Source organism: Chanodichthys erythropterus, chromosome 3 (assembly GCF_024489055.1).
Source record: "Chanodichthys erythropterus isolate Z2021 chromosome 3, ASM2448905v1, whole genome shotgun sequence".
NCBI classification, from domain to species: domain Eukaryota; kingdom Metazoa; phylum Chordata; class Actinopteri; order Cypriniformes; family Xenocyprididae; genus Chanodichthys; species Chanodichthys erythropterus.
The window spans coordinates 2,447,988-2,467,877 of NC_090223.1; the positions used below are offsets into that span (position 1 = coordinate 2,447,988).

Below are 19,890 nucleotides of genomic sequence, written 5' to 3' on the forward strand. Positions count from 1 at the left end.
CATTTCACTCAGCAAGAATGTTTTAATAATTTAAAATATAATTAAATTGAGTATGATCTCTTATTATTTTGTATACTTTCTTAAGTACAGGTCAAAATAACTATTGTTTCAATTGTACATAAATATATCTGTTACACTAAATGATGATGGCACATTGAAACATTTTGTTTTCACTAAAGTAATTTGAACCATTAAAATAGACACTTGGATTTAATGGGTTTTCGATGTAAAATTGCTTTTGTACATTTAAACACAGTAACTGATATATTTTTGATTTTGGCAGATCAGCTCCTCCAACAAATCTTCAGTTCAGTAAATGAAGCCCCGCCCACTGCAATTCACCTGTGAAGCTCCTCCCACATCACGCACATCATCAGTGAAGCTCCTCCCACAGCAGTCACATCATCAGTGAAGCTCCTCCCACAACAATCACATCATCAGTGAAGCTCCTCCCACAGCAGTTCATCAATAAAAGTAGGAATATTCCCATCAGATGAGCATCAGAGCATCAGGAAGAGCTGAAATCTGCAAAGACTGAGTTTATTAAAGAGGACAGTGAGAACATGAGTGATCCAGAACCCTGCAGAATGAAACACACTGAAGATACTGAAGAACAAAGAGGTTGGTGTTTATTCTTCATTCATTCATGACGCTGAACAACATTCATGATAGAAAGATTCAAGCACTTCTGCACATTTAGAGAAACAGTTAAACTATGAAATGAGACATAATGTTCTTTTCTAATAAAAGCTCAATAAAGGGAAGTTTGAGAAACTTTCATAATGATTGTCAACATCAGATCAAACTAAATATTTATTTTACATTATTTCAATATTTGCTTCACAGTTTGCAAGAGTGTTTCCAGAATTTAGGTATTTTCAATATAGTTCACAACATTGTTATTTTTAGGAATAAACTGTAAATGTTTGAAGTAAATGAACTTTCCGGAATGGCTGACAGGGTTGTGAGTGTAACTTGAGCAAAATCTCTTCTTACAGTAACTTTGGTAACAGGGTTGATGAATGCAGTAGTTCATTTGTGTAAAAACTGAGATCTAGAGTATCTAGAGTATCTAGAGTAGATATTGATATTTTTGATATTTTTATACCATCATATGATACCAAAGTCACCACATTTTTAGGTTTTGGCTGTCTGGTCTTACTGGAATCTAGCGAGGTTTAGCTAGTTTTATTTTATTTTGATGTACTGAAAATTTAATGAATCTTTTTTTCTTTAATTTCAGAGCTGATGGAAGTGAAGGAGGAGAGTGAAGAACTGAATGAAGTGGAGGAGAAACATCATGACAAACCTGGAGAAAAACCTTTGAGTCGCTCAAAGACTGAAAATACAGAGAAATCTACAACCTGCACTCAGTGTGGAAAGAGTTTCACAACTAAATATAGTGTTGATCGTCACATGAGAGTTCATACTGGAGAGAAGCCGTTCACATGTGATCAATGTGGAAAGAGCTTCGCAAACAAACGTAATCTTAATCGTCACATGACAGTTCATACAGGAGAGAAGCCGTTCACATGTGACCAGTGTGAGAAGAGTTTCACACAAAAAATACATCTTAAGAGACACATGTTGATCCACACAGGAGAGAAGCCATTCACTTGTGTTCAATGTGGAAAGAGTTTCACAAACAAACATCATCTTGAGATTCACATGAGAGTTCATACTGGAGAAAAGCTGTTCACATGTGATCAGTGTGAAAAGAGATTCTCAAGAAAACAAAGTCTTGTTCGTCACATGGTAGTTCACACCGGAGAGAAGCTGTTCACATGTGATCAATGCAGCAAAACATTTATTGGGTCATCAGACCTGAAGAGACACCTGAGAGTTCATACGAAGGAGAAGCCACATTCATGTTCTGTGTGTGGAAAGAGTTTTTCACTGCTGCAATATTTACATGCGCATCAGAAAACACACACTGCTGTAAAGGATCTTGTGTGCTTTAAGTGTGAGAAGATGTTTACTACAGCAAACTGTTTAAGACAGCACCAGAGAATTCACACTGGAGAAAAGCCATACAAGTGTTCACACTGTGACAAGAGATTCAATCAGTCATCTAATCTGAAAACACATGAGATGATCCACACTGGAGAAAAACCTTACAAGTGTTCACACTGTGACAACAGATTCAATACGTTATCATATTTGAAAACACATGAGAGGATTCATACTGGAGAGAAGCCGTACACGTGTGATCAGTGTGGAAAGAGTTTCTGTACTAAAAGTCACCTGAAGATACACATGAAGATCCATGCAGTGGAGAAACCACATCACCACAGCTCAGAAGAGACACAGAGAGAAAAATTTCTCCTCTCCACCTATAGTTGGCGCTGTTGCTCTGTGTCTGCTGTTGAATTATCCAGGTTGTGGATGAGGAGCGACCCCTGATGTGATTGTGTAGATACAGTAGTACATAGTTCAGTGCTATATAAATGCTTCATTCATTCATTTATTCATAGTTAGCCGTTTCTCAATATGCGTTATTGTCTGTTCTTGTGAAATTCATCAGTTGCTGCCCAAGATCTGATCTAATTCAAAGTTCACATCTAGCCAAAGAAATTTTCATATCCCCGTATGTGTTTGTGGAATTACAAATTTAAGAATCTGTTTACGATCTGCGGATCTTACATCCTGACCATTTGCCAGGACAAGCTCAAGAGACAGCAGTGCCTTTGTCTCTATGATAATGTAAAGGTATGGGTGATACTGTCAGACTGATTGGATTAGCACCTATGCATTTGAATGACACATTTATGTTGATTAGATCATGGCTGGGAAATGATCTGATTCCTGTACTGCATTTGCATCCTTTGTTTAGATTGTCCACACCTCTACTCTATGTATCCCTCCCCCTTGAATGTATATGAACTACCAAGTCACTGCCTTAGTTAGATTTTCGATGACCACAGCAACGCACAGTGTGTTTCTCAATAAAGAGTAACTTCTGCTTCAAGAGATCCCAAAGTCTCCTGGTCTATGCTTCTGAGATTTCCAGCATGTTCTTGATCCGTCTTACAGTCTTACCTCGGTTAGTACTCTGTACTCTCTGTAGTGGTTAAACATGAGATACAATTCATCTTTTGTATATATAACAGGTGATCTTTGGTCATGAATCTATAATTTGTTGAAGTGAAAGTGAAGTTTCATAACTTTATATATTTAGGCTATTTAATTTTGTAGCCTACTGGAGCACTGCCTTTGTACGTTTGACTGAATTGTTTGCTTTATTTCTTATTGTAGCTTCTTATACCTTTTGCTTAAACTTTTATAATGGTTATTACTGATCATTAAAACTGACATTTAACAAAAAGAAACAGTGTTTTGTTTTATGTTTGCAGACTATATGCACATATTACCTGAACCACATATGTGTTGTCCTTCCACGGTTGTTACGTTTACGTGTTTGTTGGTAGTTTTGATTTGCCTTTCTTGCCCACATCCGGATTTATCAGTTTTGCCTGGATTTACTTTTATTTAATCAGTTTGTGCTATGAAAAGCATGTAAAATAATGAAAATAATTAAACTATATAGAAAAAGTCTATCACATGTCATTTTACTTAAACAATTTGAATAAACGAATCTGTGAATAAATTTCTGGGAGAAATGGTTTCTCCCAAGATTTTTTTCTCTCCATTTTAACACCTATTTGTCACCTGTTTGAGTTTGGGTTCCTTGCCACTGTCACCTTTGGCTTGCTTAGTTGGGGACACTTGACATTTGACTTGACATTTGATAACAGTGCTTCTGATCTGCCTGCATTGACACTATTCTCTAAGAGCTGCTGTGCAGCCAAAATCATATTTCAGTTATCAATGTAAAGCTTCTTTGACACAATCTGCATTGTAAAAAGTGCTATATAAATAAAAGTGACTTGACTTGACTTCTGGGCAAGTTTAGGCATATAGTATTATCAAAATAAATGAAGATTATCATAGAATGGTCAGTTGAAGTACTTATGAACTGGGAATAAAAACAAACTGAACATGCACAAAACTACTCATGTAAATTAGTTTCCTAAAAGTAATTTAAGGAGGAGCGAGCCCATCAAATCTTCCAATCAACAGCCAGAGTATATAAGTAGCTGCTTACCTCTCTTCAGTCTCAGCCGTTCCAGCATCCCTCCACCTTCATCTCAGGTACCTTGCCCTATGTAATCATATCCTATATTTATTCACTGTGGGGGATATATCAGAGCTTGAATTGAAACTGCTTCATCGAGCCCCTCCTCAGTGGACAGCAAGCCTAATTAGCTAACCTAATACCCTAAAGATTATATGGGCAAACAAACTTGTTAAATATCTATTGGTATTATATTTTTTTCTTATCAAAAAAGCGAATGACACCTGACACTTGCGCAAGAGTTCATGTTATTTGAATCAGAATAAAAAGCAGTCCCAAGGTTGTGTGTGAAAACAAAGCTTTAGACGTCACAGATCACATGGTTATAGTAAAAAGAAATCAAGGTCTGATACAGTGCTTCACTATTAGATGTTTAGTTTTTTTGATAAAAGCTTCAGTTTTAAAAGTCACATCAATAACTTGTATTATGTTTGTTTCAATAAATGTTTACTGTGCTTGGATTATACTCTCATCCTCTGAAACAGCCACGGTTACAAATAGATCAAACTCTGTGTTGAAGTGAATCTTCTGCAGGTGAATCATGATGATTGTGAATGTGTTTTTCAGTGAGGAATGAAACTGCAGGTGAGCTTTAGCTGATAAACATTTGTCTAATTCACTAATAAAACACTGATTCATGTCTGATTCAGACTCACTTCAGTTTGAATGTGAACAGGCATTTGTTTCTGTCATATTGTCTGATATATGTGATCATTGTGTGTTTAGACATGTTCTGAATGAAGTAACATGTCTCTCCAGCTCTCAGGTCAAACATTAAAACATTTCATTCTGATATTGATTGATCATTGTTATTGTCACAGAGACGAACTCCGTGGTTCCCTCCTCTGACCATCGGAGTGACTGGACTGATTACTGCACAGCTGTTCCCAATAACCTGGACCCACTTACACCACACATGATCGCGAAGTCTTGTTTTGCCATGGTGAACATTACCGAGCGTTATCTTACTGTCTGATTACCTGTTGCTGATTCTGCTGTTACCCGTTATCGACCCTTTGCTGCCTGCCTTTGACTCTTGCCTGTTCTACTGATTCTGTGTTATCTGCCAGCCCTGACCATCTGCCTATTCCCTGTATACCTGTTTGCCCCTGTCTGACCCTGCCTGTATGACCACAAGTGTTATTAATAAAGCATGCAAATGGATCCCTGCCAGAGTGATGATTCCTTACAGAAAACTTTGCCAGCACAAGATCCAGCTGCTTTCACTCACCTGGGTGCTTCTACATCTGCCCAAGCCAATCAACTCGCTGCCCATCAGCATCAGCTTAACCGCCTGACTAATCTCAAGGAACTGGTGAGAGCCCTGCAAGGCGTCCAGCCCGTGATGACAGCGGCGTCTCCACCACCTGTTGCGGCTGCCATTACCCACACTGCAGGCACGCTGTCACCACCGAATCCGCGCCTCTCGTTCCCTGAAAAGTTCGATGGCAATCCTACCAGATGTAAGGGTTTCAATCTGCAATGTTCGCTCTTCATTAATCAACAACCCGCCATGTATTCAACTGATACTGGTAAGATCGCTCTAATCTGTTCCTTATTTACGGGGAGGGCTTTGGATTGGATAACGGCTGTGTGGAATGATGACAGCTCTGCTTTTCCCAGCTATGAATATTTCCTTCAGAGATTTAAAGAAGTGTTTGATCACCCCAGTGATGGGAGGGGAGCTGGTAACCGGCTGATGGAATTAACACAGGGACGTCAAACTGCAGCTGAATACGCTCTCGCCTTCTGCACACTTGCGGCTCAAACTAAATGGGTGAGTGATACACTAAAGACATGCTTCAGAAGAGGTTTAACTCATGAGTTACAAACAGAGCTGGCCTGTTGCGATAATGGCAAGAGTCTGGATCAGTTTATTGAGCTTGCTATACAGGTTGACAACCTCATCCACTCACGCAGGGCAGGACAAAGATGCAACATTCGTACTCAATCACCTGTTGAACCTGAAATCACCGAACCCATGCAGGTGCCTATCATTTATCTGAAGAGGAGAGAAGCCGTCGTTTAACTCAGCGCCTGTGCTTGTATTGTGGCAATCCTGGACATGTGAGAAATAACTGTCCTGTTCGCACCCATCCCGAGAATCCATGATCAGTGAGTGATGCCAACCCCTATTATTCTGCAGATACATGTGTCAATGTACCCATAACCTTGATATATGACTGGAGGCGAGTGCCCTACTGGATTCCGGGGCTGCGGGAAATTTTATGACCCAGAGTTATGCCGAACAACATCAGATTACATTAATTCCCTGCTCTTTTTCTCTAACAGTGGAGGCGATAGACGGACAACCTCTGGGCACGGGTGTCAGGGTTCTGTCACTTCAGTCTTGTTTATTTCTTGGTTTTGTGACAGAGCTCTGACACTCCTGTTCTTGTCGTGTTTTTGTGTGAGCGTACGGTCTCGAGTGTTCTCGGGGCTGTGCGCTCTCTTGTCTGCGTGCCTTGTTTCATTTTGGGAGCGTGACGTTCGGATCCCGGCACTCGTGTCTAGTTTGGTTTCGGTTTCGTGTCGGGATTCGGACACTCGCGCTCCCAGTCCTGTCTTTATTGTGAGCGCACGGTTTGTGTGTACTTTCACTTGCCGTGCGCTCTTGTCTCTTGTTTTGTGTAGCACGCGGTTATTTCCACCTGCCGCATGCTTTCATGTTGTGTTTTTGTCTTGTGTTGTGTAGCACGCAGTCTGTGTTTCACGGGCTGCGTGCTCTCATGTTGTCTTGTTTTGTGTGAACACGTGGCTTATGAGTTTTTCATAGTCACGTGTTCGTGTCTCGTCTTGTGTAAGCACATGGCTTGTGATTTGTCTTCATCGGCCATGTGCTTGTGTCTTTGTTTTGTTTGTTGTGAGCACATGGCTTGTCATGTGTTTCTTTGTGCCATGTGCTCTCATGTCTATTGTCTTGACCCCGCCCACCTTGTTACCTGATTATTGGTTGATTTTCCCCACCTGTCCTCCCTCATTACCTGCCTCATTTGCTCTCCTATTTATTCTCCTTGTGTTTGAAGTCCTGTGCTGGTTCGTTGTCGTTTATTCTGTCGTGTTTTCATCAAGCCAAGTCAAGTCTAGTCAAGTCCTGTTTTTTTGTCAAGTCTGTTTTCCCCCACGGGGTAGTTTTTGTTGTGTTTTTGTTTTATTTTTTTATTATTAATAAAAGCCCTTATCTTCCTGCATACTGAGTCCTCGCTCCTTCCACCCACCCAACCTGACAACGGGACACGTTAAAGCCATAACTCAATCCATCTTCATGCAAACAGGCATATTTCACACAGAAAAATTCAATTCCATGTTCTCCCTACCTCTACGTCATCCATCATCCTGGGGCTGCCATGGCTACGCAATCACAATCCTCACATCTGCTAGCGAGAGGGGCAAATCATTCACTGGAACTCAAACTGTCTGGCAAAATGTCTGAATAACCCATCTCCTCTGTATGTCAGATCCATTCAAGCAACGGAACCCAGCGAAGCCGATGCACCCATCTCGGAACAGTCACTTCCTGCAGAATATCACAATCTCTCACTATCCTTCAGTAAGGTACGTGCCTCACAATTACCTCCTCACTGTCCTTATGACTGCGCTATTGACTGATTCCAGGAACCACACCTCCCAAGGGTTGCATCTTTCCTCTATCTCAACCGGAGTCGGAGTCAATAAAGAAGTACATAGAGGAGGAACTGGCTAAAGGCTGCATCCACCCCTCAACATCTCCGGCTTCCGCTGGCTTCTGCTTCGTGGGGAAAAAGGATGGAGGACTACATCCCTGCATAGATTATCGTGGATTAAATGAAATCACTATCAAGTTTTTGTACCGGCTTCCTCTGGTCCCTGCGGCTTTGGAGCAACTTCGCACTGCCCGCTACTTCACCAATCTCGACCTGCGCAGTGCTTACAACTTGATCTGTATCAAGGAAGGAGACAAGTGGAAGACTGCCTTCTCTGCAGCGACTGGGCACTATGAATACCTCGTCATGCCCTTCGGCTTGGTCAATAGTCCGTCCGTTTTCCATTCATAAATGATATGTTCAGAGACATGCTCAACCGATTTGTCATCGTATACATTGAGGATATCTTGATATATAATCTGAAACCATGGAGGAGCACGTGCAACAGGTCAGACAAGTCTTGCAGCATCTAATCCAGTTCCAACTTTATGCCAAGGCAGAGAAATGTGAGTTTCACAAGATGGTAACAGCCTTCCTTGGGTACGTCATCAGCCGGGACGGTGTGGCTATGGTTGAGAAAAAGATGTTAACAATCCTTAACTGGCCACAACCCAATACCATTAAAGAACTACAACGTTTTCTGGGGTTTGCCAATTTCTATTGGCGATTCATCCGCGATTTCAGCACCATAGCCTCCCGCTCACCTCCATGTTAGAGAAGGGTCAATCCCATCTTCACTGGTCTCCTGCAGCCAGAAACGCCTTCCAACATCTGAAGGAACGTTTCACCACAGCCCCGATTCTGCACCATCCCGACCCGTCTCTGCCATTTGTAGTGGAAGTCGACGCTTCTAACACTGGATTGGGAGCAGTTCTGTCTCAACGCCAAGGTAACCCACCTAAACTATACCCATGTGCTTACCATTCTAGGAAACTCAATGCAGCGGAAAGAAATTATGATGTGGGGGACAGAGAACTGCTGGCAATGAAGGCAGCGTTCAAGAAGTGGTGTCATTGGTTGGAGGGAGCGGTACATCCATTCAGCGTGCTAACTGACCACAAAAATCTTGAATATCTCTGCACCGCCAAAAGACTCAATCCCCGTCAGGCACGATGGTCACTCTTCTCAAGATTCCACTTCACTGTAACCTTTCGCCCAGGGTCGAAGAATGTCAAAGCCGATGCTCTGTCCCATCAATTTGAAGGTGACACTAATCCTGCAACTTCAGAAACTGTCATACCCGCTTCTCTCATTGTTGCACCCATACAGTGGGACATAATCTCCGAACTGGAACAGGCCAACGCGGAGGGTGAAATTTCTGCCGTCTGTCCTCCAGACAAGGTATTCGTCCCTGAGAACTTTCGCGCCAGTGTCCTAGAACTGGTTCACAACTCACCCGCCTCTGGTCACCTGGGCATAGCCGCTACCATACAACTCATGCAGAACCGGTTCTGGTGGTCATCTCTTCCCACACACACTACTCAGTTTGTCAAAGCTTGCCACATTTGTAACATTTACAAACCATCTCATCAAATTCCCGCAGGCCTGCTACAGCCACTACCTCTACCGTGCCGTCCCTGGTCCCATATCGCTCTGTAATTCATCACCGACTTACCCATCTCAGACGGAAACACCACCATCCTGACTGTCATCAGTCGCTTCTCAAAGGCCTGCCGACTAATCCCACTACCCAAACTTCCAACCGCCATGCAGACAGCTGGACAACTGTGCACATGGGTCTTCAGAATCTACGGCTGCCCGAGGACATTCTGCCTCTGGTCAGCGTTCTGTCAGGTTGAGGATGAACCAGGAACTTACACACTTCCTCCACAGTTACTGCAGCCGCAATCAAAACAACTGGTCCCGTTATCTGATGTGGGTAGAGTACGCAAAAAATTCCATCCGCAAACCAGCAACTGGCATGACACTGTTCCAGTGTGTCCTGGGGTTTCAACCTCCGTTATTCCCATGGTCTGGTGAACCCACCGATGTTCCAGCCATCAACGACTGGATGATGCAAAGCGAACAGACCTGGGATAGAGCACATACTCACCTCCAACATGCTGTCCGCCACTTAAGAGAACAATCGCTACCGTCGTCCCGGTCCCGCATACCAGCCAGAGCAATGGGTGTGGTTATCCACCAGAGACCTGCGCCTCAAGCTCCCCTGTAAAAAGATCAGTCCAAGGTACGTTGGTCCATTCAGAATTACCCGTCAAATCACTCCAGTTTCATTCCGACTTGCATTACCAAACCACTTTCGCATCTCTCCTACGTTTCATGTATCGCTGCTCAATCCTGCCGATGGTCCCGGCGAGGAGGGAGAAGAGGTGTCTTGTGACCAGGGTCCCCCGCCTATCCAAGTGGAGAATGAGATCTATCAGGTCCGTGAACTGCTGGACTCCTGGCGTTGAGGTCGTATGCTCCAGTATCTAGTAGACTGGGAGGGGTTCGGTCCGGAGGAACAAACCTGGGTCAATGCGGATGATATCCTGGACCTCAGCCTGGTGGAGGAATTCCACGCAGCACATCCAGAAAGACCGGCTCCTCGGCCTCGTGGAAGACCTCGACGCCAGCCACATCCTCGCGCCAGGAGGCGCTCACAAGGGGGGGGCTCTGACCATCCGAGGGAGCCTTCTCCAGAATACTAACTCCTTAGGCTGCCTGTCACACTATATTTCCCATAAGCCTGTGCCTTGGAATGATTACTGCACAGCTGTTCTCAATAACCTGGACTATTTAAGACCCACTTACACCACACATGATCGCAAAGTCTTGTTTTGCCGTGGTGAACATTACCGAGCGTTATCTTACTGTCTGATTACCTGTTGCTGATTCTGCTGTTACCTGTTATCGACCTTTTGCTGCCTGCCTTTGACTCTTGCCTGTTCTACTGATTCTCTGAGTGTTATCTGCCAGCCCTGACCATCTGCCTGTTCTGACTACAATTCTGCCTATTCCATGTATACCTGTTTGCTCCTGTCTGACCCTGCCTTTATGACAACGAGTGTTATTAATAAAGCATGCAAATGGATCCCTGCCAGAGTGATGATTCGTTACAGTTATAGATCAGCTTATAGATTTGATATTTGATCACTTGTAACTTCATATAGAGTTTTTATTTAACACTCTGAGGCAGCAAAACAGACTTAAAATACTCCGTCATTTTTTGTCATAGAGACATAAGTAATATATCAATTGAAACTATAGAATATCTTCTTTTATTTGTGTACACTCAGAGTAAAAACACAATGTTGTGCTTTTTGTAAAATAAAGAAAACTAACATGATGCGTGATTTCTCCTCTCCCTCTGAACGAACTCCAATCTGATAGTTCTCAGAAAATGAACTGTAACTTAGTGAATACTAATCACAGAAAAATTAAACTTATGTCTAAAAAAACGTTAAGATGTCAGGTTTTAAATTATATAAGTCAAATCGAAAACAAACCTTCTGTGTTTATGTAATCTGTATGAAAAGAGAGCCATGTCAGAAGTCCGTGATTCAGCTCATTATCCGCTAATGCGGCCACGCCCACGGAGCCAGCGCTATTCAGACGCAAATTCAGAGGCAATTCATGCATTCAGCGTCTCAATCGTGTATTTATTGTCTTGAAAAGTGTTTATCTGGATGTAAAAGTCATGGTTAGCGAGCTCTAGAAGACATGCAGTTAGTTCCTGTTTTCTTTTATTCTACAGTACAGATGAAGTTTAGATGAGTTTTTGTTTCTTTAGCGCCCTCCGGCTGCAGTATGTATTGGAAACTCCATTCATGGAATAGCCTCTTCTTCTTTTAGATGAATTTGTGGACTAAAAATGCACAGAGCGCCCTCCGACTTCAAGGATGAATTGAAAACACCAGCGCTCATAGTAATGACAATGAATATTAAATTAATATAACTCCTCTGTATAGAAAATTTACATAAGCATATGAGAATCCAATATTTCTCCAAATGTGCATGCTTTTAAACTAAAAGCCTATATTCAGACTCTTTGCATCACAGAAATACATTATATTTTAAAGTATAATATAAAACCATTACTTTATATTGTAATAATATTTTTCTGTATGTTTCATATATCATAATGATCTTGAGACATCACAGAAGGTTTTTTTTCACAGCCTACCTGACTGAAATGCCTCATTAATATGCAAGTCATTTCAGCTCATTACTATCCAATTCTTTTGTCTTCTCAGGTGAGAATGGCCCATTTTCAGTGGTGATTCACGCCTCCTCGCATACTGTGTTTCTTGGCAAAAAGTGTCTTACAAAAACTAAATCAATATATTGTTTTATATGAAGGAGTAGACAGCATAATTTTTACATAATTTTGAAGCAAAAACTCTAGTTTACAATCTCCAATACCCAGAAGTCTTGTGAACACAGATTTACTATACTTTTTTTGGCCTTATTTCAGTGACTTAAGTTTTTTGTTTTTTCAATAACCACGCATAAATGTTATTCCTTCAAAAACACAAACATGTACACACATGTTCCTCACATATTATGGTAGCCTAGTTTGTGCTGAATACAGTGTAATGACACTTTTTCCATTAATATGTTTATGAACAACTGAAAAAAGCACAAATGTCAGGGCATGTCAAAACTTCTCCAGGCCCCAAATCAGCCTCAGACTCCAGAGGGTTAAATGATTACAGTCAGGACACATTTACACACTTAGCAAAAAAATATTTTATGATTGTTTGTGAAGCATGCACATTTTTCTTTTCTTTTTCTTCCTCTTGATCTGCAATGACAAGAATAACAATTTAACTTGAATGTCAAATTCAAGGTTTTTATTTCAGACCTTTCAGAGACCAGCTTAGTGATCCAGATTCTTTTGATGGGCAGAAATGTTTCTGGGAAAAGCTCATCAGGAGTAGGCTCTATTCTTGTTGAAACAAGGTTTAAAGAGTATGCATCTGAAACATGTGATGGTAAAAAAGATGGGAGAGAAACAGGTGCATGTAATTATTTTTCCAGATCTACTGGATCCAGATCTGAATAAATAGAAGCTGGATATGATGAAAGAGCAACTGGTCTCTGGATGTTCAGCAGGTCTCAGTTCAGTTATGCTCTGAGGAAGAGATCCTGGATTTTATGAAGTATTTATTTGCTCCTGAAGTTCAGAAGTACATCATGATTCTGTTCACACATGGAGATTAATAATAAAAGAATAAAAGCTAGAATAAAAGCTCTAGCGTAAGTTCTGCTGGGAAGACTCAAATGTTATGTCATCCACTAGATCAGATCTATCCAATCATTATCGAACACTTGGGTATAAAGCATAGGTACTTACACTTATCTGAGTTCGCAGATGCTGACGCCAATCTCCACCTCCATCCTCCCCACCACCACCAGGACGATCCCTGTCCATACCCCCGTGGGGGTCGGCTACAACCTTGCCTTAATTCCGAGCAGGATATGCTGAGCCTACAACCCTTCGGATGTGTGCTACGGATGGAGGCCAAAAAAACTTTATCTTATTCTGTAGCTTCTGGTTGTTAATAAATTTCATTGTTATGTTATCTTGCTTCCCGAGTCTTTCTGGTAGAACTGGAGGATCTGGAACAGGCATTGATGAACATCTAAATCGAAAAGATCATGCTGATCTCTAGCAACTGTAGACTGAATGTGGAGGATGTTTTTACTGTTTCCGTATCAAGAGTAAATCAAACCTTCAGGTACAAGAAATACTGTGGAAAATTGAAGAGAGTTTTGGGAAATTTATCATGGAACGAATAAAGAAGAACAACAGCAGAGTAAATATTGTCAGTTGTAGGTTGTTTTATTGTTGTGAATGTTGTAAATAACATTAATTACAGAAACATATGGCAGTTTGTTCACTAAGTGTCACTAGTTTGTTACACTCATCTAATTGTTCTGTTGTAGCTTCTGGAGAGTCTCCAGCTGAAGATCCAGATTCATCAGGTTCCTGAGAGGAAAGATCAGGTCAGGCTGATGCAGCTGGGAAAATAGGATCTGGGAAAGGGCCACTGGAAATATCATCATCGGAAGAAATGTGTTCAAATCTTCAGTCGGTTCAAGAAATTACAAATAAATGTTACAAACAAAATCCAAATGAAACACTTTAAATACTGGTTTATTACATCTCATAATAATGAGAATAATAGTATAATGGTAAATAATAAATCCTAAACACTTCTAATAATAATGGTATTTTTCCCAGCAGACGTTAAGCAACCACAAAACTGTCCTGCGGCTTATTGTGGCTGTAATGAAACTACTTTGTTGTTCAGCTTCTCTCTGCTGTGGATCATCTCATGAGTTTTCAGATGTGATGACTGACTGAATCTCTTGTCACAGTGTGAACACTTGTAAGGTTTTTCTCCAGTGTGAATTCTCTGGTGCAGTTTTAAACAGTTTGCTGTAATAAAAGTCTTCTCACACTCAAAGCATATACTCTCTCACACCAGTGTGTGTTTTCCGATGTCTAAGTAAATTTTGCAGCTGTGAAAAACTCTTCCCACACACAGAACATGAATATGGCTTCTCCTTTGTATGAACTTTCACACTCTTAAAAAAAAAGGTGCCAGGAAGAACCAAAAAGGGGGTTTCACAGCGATGCCATAGAAGAACCTTTTTTGGTTCCCTAAAGAACCGTTTTGTGAAAGGTTCTTTAAAGAACCATTTTTTTCTTGGTGCCATAAAGAACCTTTTCTGGTACTACAAAGAACTCTTTTTAAAGGTTCTACAAAGAACCACTGATGAAAAGGTTCTTTATGGCCCCATTTCTTCCAGATCAATATCCTCACATTTATCATACTATAAATTTTCTTTAATAGTTCATATAATAGAAGAAAATCCAAAAGTAACAACACTTGACAAAAAAAAAAAAAACAGTATATGATTAAAATATTTATTGCATTTACATCATACATCATTGCAATATACATCATACCTTGATACAGTGTGTGTGCGTTTAATAGGGGTGTGCACAAGTACTGGAGTATTAATACCTGACACTGTCTGAGACTCGATCACTGCAAACATCTTCAATGTCATCCGTTAATGTCAAGTCAATGGTCACAGTGAATTTAAAAAAATATATATACACTATAGTGTGTAATACAGTGAATACAACGTTAATATCAGTACCCCCCTCATCCACAACTATCCTGTGGAAACCGCCACTGGTGGTTTAAACAGTTCCCGCTTTCACAGTCCTTCTGATGAATGGTTGGGGCTGGGTAGGATCCTGTAACAGGAAGAAAAAAAAGAAAGAAAGAAAGAAAGAAAATTTAATTAGTTTCTCAATTTACATAGATTTAGCACAAGTATAATGATGCGACATGACAAAAAAAGAGAAAAAAACTGAACAGCAGTAAGAAGAGAAACAAAATCAATGCAAGTCAAAGTGCAATCTTGCAAATTCATCCATCCATTCACTCTCCAAACCACTTTTTGTCACAGAGTCGCAGCCATCTCAGACCACAATCAACCCATCGTCACCAGATCAGCACGCTCTGCCCACTTGTTCACTCTCCCCGAAATTCTGATTCAACGCACCTGCACCCCCTCATCAATGCACACCATAAATACCCTCACAACCTGTACTCCTTTGTCTGGTCTCGTCTTTATATAAACTAACAGACTCCTTCATGACACTCACCTGTGTACTTACCTGCCATTGTGGATTCTCGTCCTTTGTCTTCTGTCGTCTGCTTCCCAGTTCCCAGTCTTCACAGTCACTCATGCAAAGAGACATTATCATTACCAGTCAGCTAAGTCATCTACAGGGAGTGCAGAATTATTAGGCAAGTTGATTTTCTGATCATATTTTTTTTCCAAGCACATTTTACCAATTCCAATCCACATCAATCTTAATAACTACTATTAATATTGTTTTTAATCATTTATAAGTGATATATAATTGTTCATGAAGGCTGGAAATGAAAAATGCCCTATATTCAGGTGTGCAGAATTATTAGGCAGGTTTTCTTTTACAGATAAAATGAGCCAAAAAAGAGATTTAACTCAGACTGAAAAGTCAAAAATTATTAAATACTCATGAGAAGGATGCAATACTAATGTAATACTAGAAATTGCAAAGTTAAAGCATGACCATTGGACAGTGAAATGCTCATTGGGTCAGTGGGGTCATACAAAAACAGCTGGAGAAGAAAAGACACGTTAACTGCAAAATAATTAAGAATTAAGGTGAAGAATTAAGTGTGAAACCATCAGGAACCCTTTAGTCTCCAGCGCCACCATTTCCCAGTACTGAAACCTACCTGGAGTCTTCAGAAGTGTGAGGTGTCAGGATCTCAGAGACTTAGGTTAGGTGAAGAATCCTAAAAAATGACCCGCTCTTAATAAAAATCACAAGCTGAAGTGTTATAAAGTACATGAAGACTGAGTTTTTATAGGCCTTATAGACAGACAGCTTGAGAGTGACTCCTGAAGGACCAGCACCACATCCTCTTGTACCACTGTTTGAAGAATTTATCTTCCAGAATCTGGCAGTAAGGTGTGGGAGTTCACTTTTTGTGATAGAGTCAGACACTCTGAAGGGGATAATACTGGTCTGGCAGTTTCCTTTGACAGGGCTCCGGTCAGAGAGAAGGGCACGGAGAAATTATTCCAGCAAACTTTAATATTGTAGTTTGGGTACAAGCATTGATGTACAAAGAGGTATATATGTGGGGTGTGTGTATGTGTGTGGTCTATAAAAGAAACAAAGAATGAAATAATATTAATCACAATGTACAAATTATAAAAAATATGTACAAAGGTATACAGTTATATCCAATGTTATAATAAACATTGAATCAGAATACTGAAATATAATAATTTGGTCAAATAACCTGAAAGGAGTCATAAACAACTAATATACAGGCATACGAAAGGTTAATGAGGCAAAGTAGGAATACTAAATGGATTTGGTGGTCTTCGCTTCCCTCTAGTGGAAGTGAGCGCATCTGCACCCCATTCGCCCAGCACCTGAGGGGCGCATGGCCAGGAAGTGTTGAATTACACTCTAGGTGCGTCTGACAGCGACACAGAGGCTAAATACGATTTAGCAGTAGGACTAAAGGGCATAAGAACTGAAATATAGCACTCAAGAATACAGCTTAAGGCTGAAATAATGTAAAGGAAACAATCTCCAGTCTAACAAGGATTATAACATGGTCACGGGATACCTATTAACTAAAGAAATACACACGGAAGTATCAAACCATGCGTATAATATACGTTACATGAAAACAGGTGAGAGTATACAACATCTAAACAAATCCGATGGCAATATCTGCATCTTAGTGCAGGATGAAACTTACTTTCGATTAGGTTACGCACAAGCGAGCCACCATCCCACAGAATGCGGAGTCGGGAATGAGGATGTGATGCGCTCAGAAAGGAAATGACATCACTACAGCTTCAAATAAAATGACAGGAAATAAAAGACTTTCTGACACTTTTAGTCCATCTCTTATCCTGAAATGTCCATCTTGCAGAGATGGACTAAATGATCTTCCAAAACTTACTGCCAGATTCTGGAAGATAAATTCTTCAAACAGTGGTACAAGAGGATGTGGTGCTGGTCCTTCAGGAGTCACTCTCAAGCTGTCTGTCTATAAGTCCTATAAAAACCCAGTCTTCATGTATTTTATAACACTTCAGCTTGTGATTCTTATTAAGAGCATGTCGCTTTTTAGGATTCTTCACCTAACCTAAGTCTCTGAGATCCTGACACCTCACACTTCTGAAGACTCCAGGTAGGTTTCAGTACTGGGAAATGGTGGCGCTGGAGACTAAAGGGTTCCTGATGGTTTCACACTTAATTCTTCACCTTAATTCTTAATTATTTTGCAGTTAACGTGCCTTTTCTTCTCCAGCTGTTTTTGTATGACCCCACTGACCCAATGAGCATTTTTTAGTATTACATTATTGCGTCCTTCTCATGAGTATTTAATAATTTTTGACTTTTCAGTCTGAGTTAAATCTCTTTTTTGGCTCATTTTATCTGTAAAAGAAAACCTGCCTAATAATTCTGCACACCTGAATATAGGGCATTTTTCATTTCCAGCCTTCATGAACAATTATATATCACTTATAAATGATTAAAAACAATATTAATAGTAGTTATTAAGATTGATGTGGATTGGAATTGGTAAAATGTGTTTGGAAAAAAAATATGATCAGAAAATCAACTTGCCTAATAATTCTGCACTCCCTGTAGCACTATCTGATCTTTTCTGTATTTTCTTTGAAATATTGATCTGTCCGACTGTTGAAGCTAGATCTGTCTCGGGCAAAAAGCGATGCTTAAATGAGAATACTAGTGCACTGTTTATGAAGGCTATATCTTTAACACCAAGCATATCCGCAGACTCTGTTGATTTTCTACTTGATTCTTTTACCTCAAAAGTACAGAATGTTATTGATAACATTGCTCCTGTGAAAGTCAGGAAGAAGAGTGGCAGACAAAAAGCACCGTGGAGAAACTCAACAGCAGTGCAAAATATGAAAAGACAATGCAGAAAAGCTGAGCGCATGTGGCGAAAGACAAAACTTGAAATTCATTATAACATCTATAAAGATATTCTTCATGCTTTCAGTGTGGAATTAGGCAAAGCTAGACAGACCTTCTTCTCAAATATAATAAACAGAAACTTAAACAACACCCGCACTCTTTTTGCTACTGTAGAGAGACTAACAAACCCCCCAAGTCAGATTCCCAGTGAAATGCTCTCAGACAGCAAATGCTGTGAGTTTGCTTCCTTCTTCTCTGAGAAAATTAATAATATCAGAAAGGCGATCAGCACATCCTTGAGCTGCACTGGGGTAAAACAGATCAGATCACAACATCAGAAAGCAGCTATTATGTCTGTTTTCGAATAAATTTATGGTAAAATTTTGGAAGAAACAGTACAGCACCTTAAAACATCAACCTGCGCCCTTGACACACTTCCCACATCTTTTTTCAAAAGAGTGTTTAACTGTGTAGAAGCAGATCTCCTAGAAATGGTAAATGCCTCACTTCTCTCTGGGACTTTTCCAAAATCCCTGAAAACTGCAGTTGTTAAGCCCCTCCTGAAAAAGAGCAATCTGGATAACACCATATTGAGCAACTACAGGCCAATCTCAAAGCTTCCTTTCACAGGCAAGATCATTGAAAAAGTTGTTTTCAATCAGCTGAACAAGTTCTTAAGCTTGAATGGATACTTTGACAACTTTCAATCTGGTTTCCGACCACATCACAGCACAGAGACAGCACTCATAAAGATAATAAATGATATTCGCCTAAACACAGATTCAGGTAAATTATCAGTGCTGGTTCTACTTGACCTCAGTGCTGCGTTTGACACTGTTGATCACAACATTCTTCTTGACAGGCTGGAAAACTGGGTTGGGCTTTGTGGGATGGTCCTTAAATGGTTCAGGTCATACTTAGAAGGGAGAGGTTATTATGTGAGTATCGGTGACTATAAGTCTGAGTGGACATCCATGACATGCGGAGTCCCTCAAGGTTCAATACTTGCACCTCTCCTGTTCAACCTATATATGCTGCCACTGAGCCAAATAATGAGAAAGAACCAAATTGCATATCACAGCTATGCAGATGACACCCAGATTTACCTAGCCCTATCACCTAACGACTACAGCCCCATTGACTCCCTGTGCCAGTGCATTGATGAAATTAAAAATTGGATGTGTCTAAACTTCCTTCAGTTAAACAAAGACAAAACTGAAGTCATTGCGTTTGGAAACAAAGATGAAGTTCTCAAAGTGAACATGTACCTTCACTCTAGGGGTCAAACAACTAAAAATCAAGTCAGGAATCTTGGTGTGATTCTGGAGTCGGACCTGAGTTTCAGTAGCCATGTAAAGACAATAACTAAATCAGCATATTATCATCTCAAAAATATTGCAAGAATTAGATGCTTTGTCTCCAGTCAAGACTTAGAGAAACTTGTTCATGCTTTCATCACCAGCAGGGTGGATTACTGTAATGGGCTCCTCACTGGCCTTCCCAAAAAGACCATAAGACAGCTGCAGCTCGTACAGAACGCTGCTGCCAGGATACTGAGCAGAACCCGAAAACATGAA

At 40.6% G+C, this 19,890-nt stretch overlaps 1 pseudogene; it reads left to right on the plus strand.

Moving 5' to 3' along the window:
• The first annotated feature begins 563 nt into the window (after nt 1-563).
• LOC137017429 (zinc finger protein 665-like) overlaps nt 564-19,890 on the plus strand; it is a 28,138-nt pseudogene continuing 8,811 nt past the window's right edge.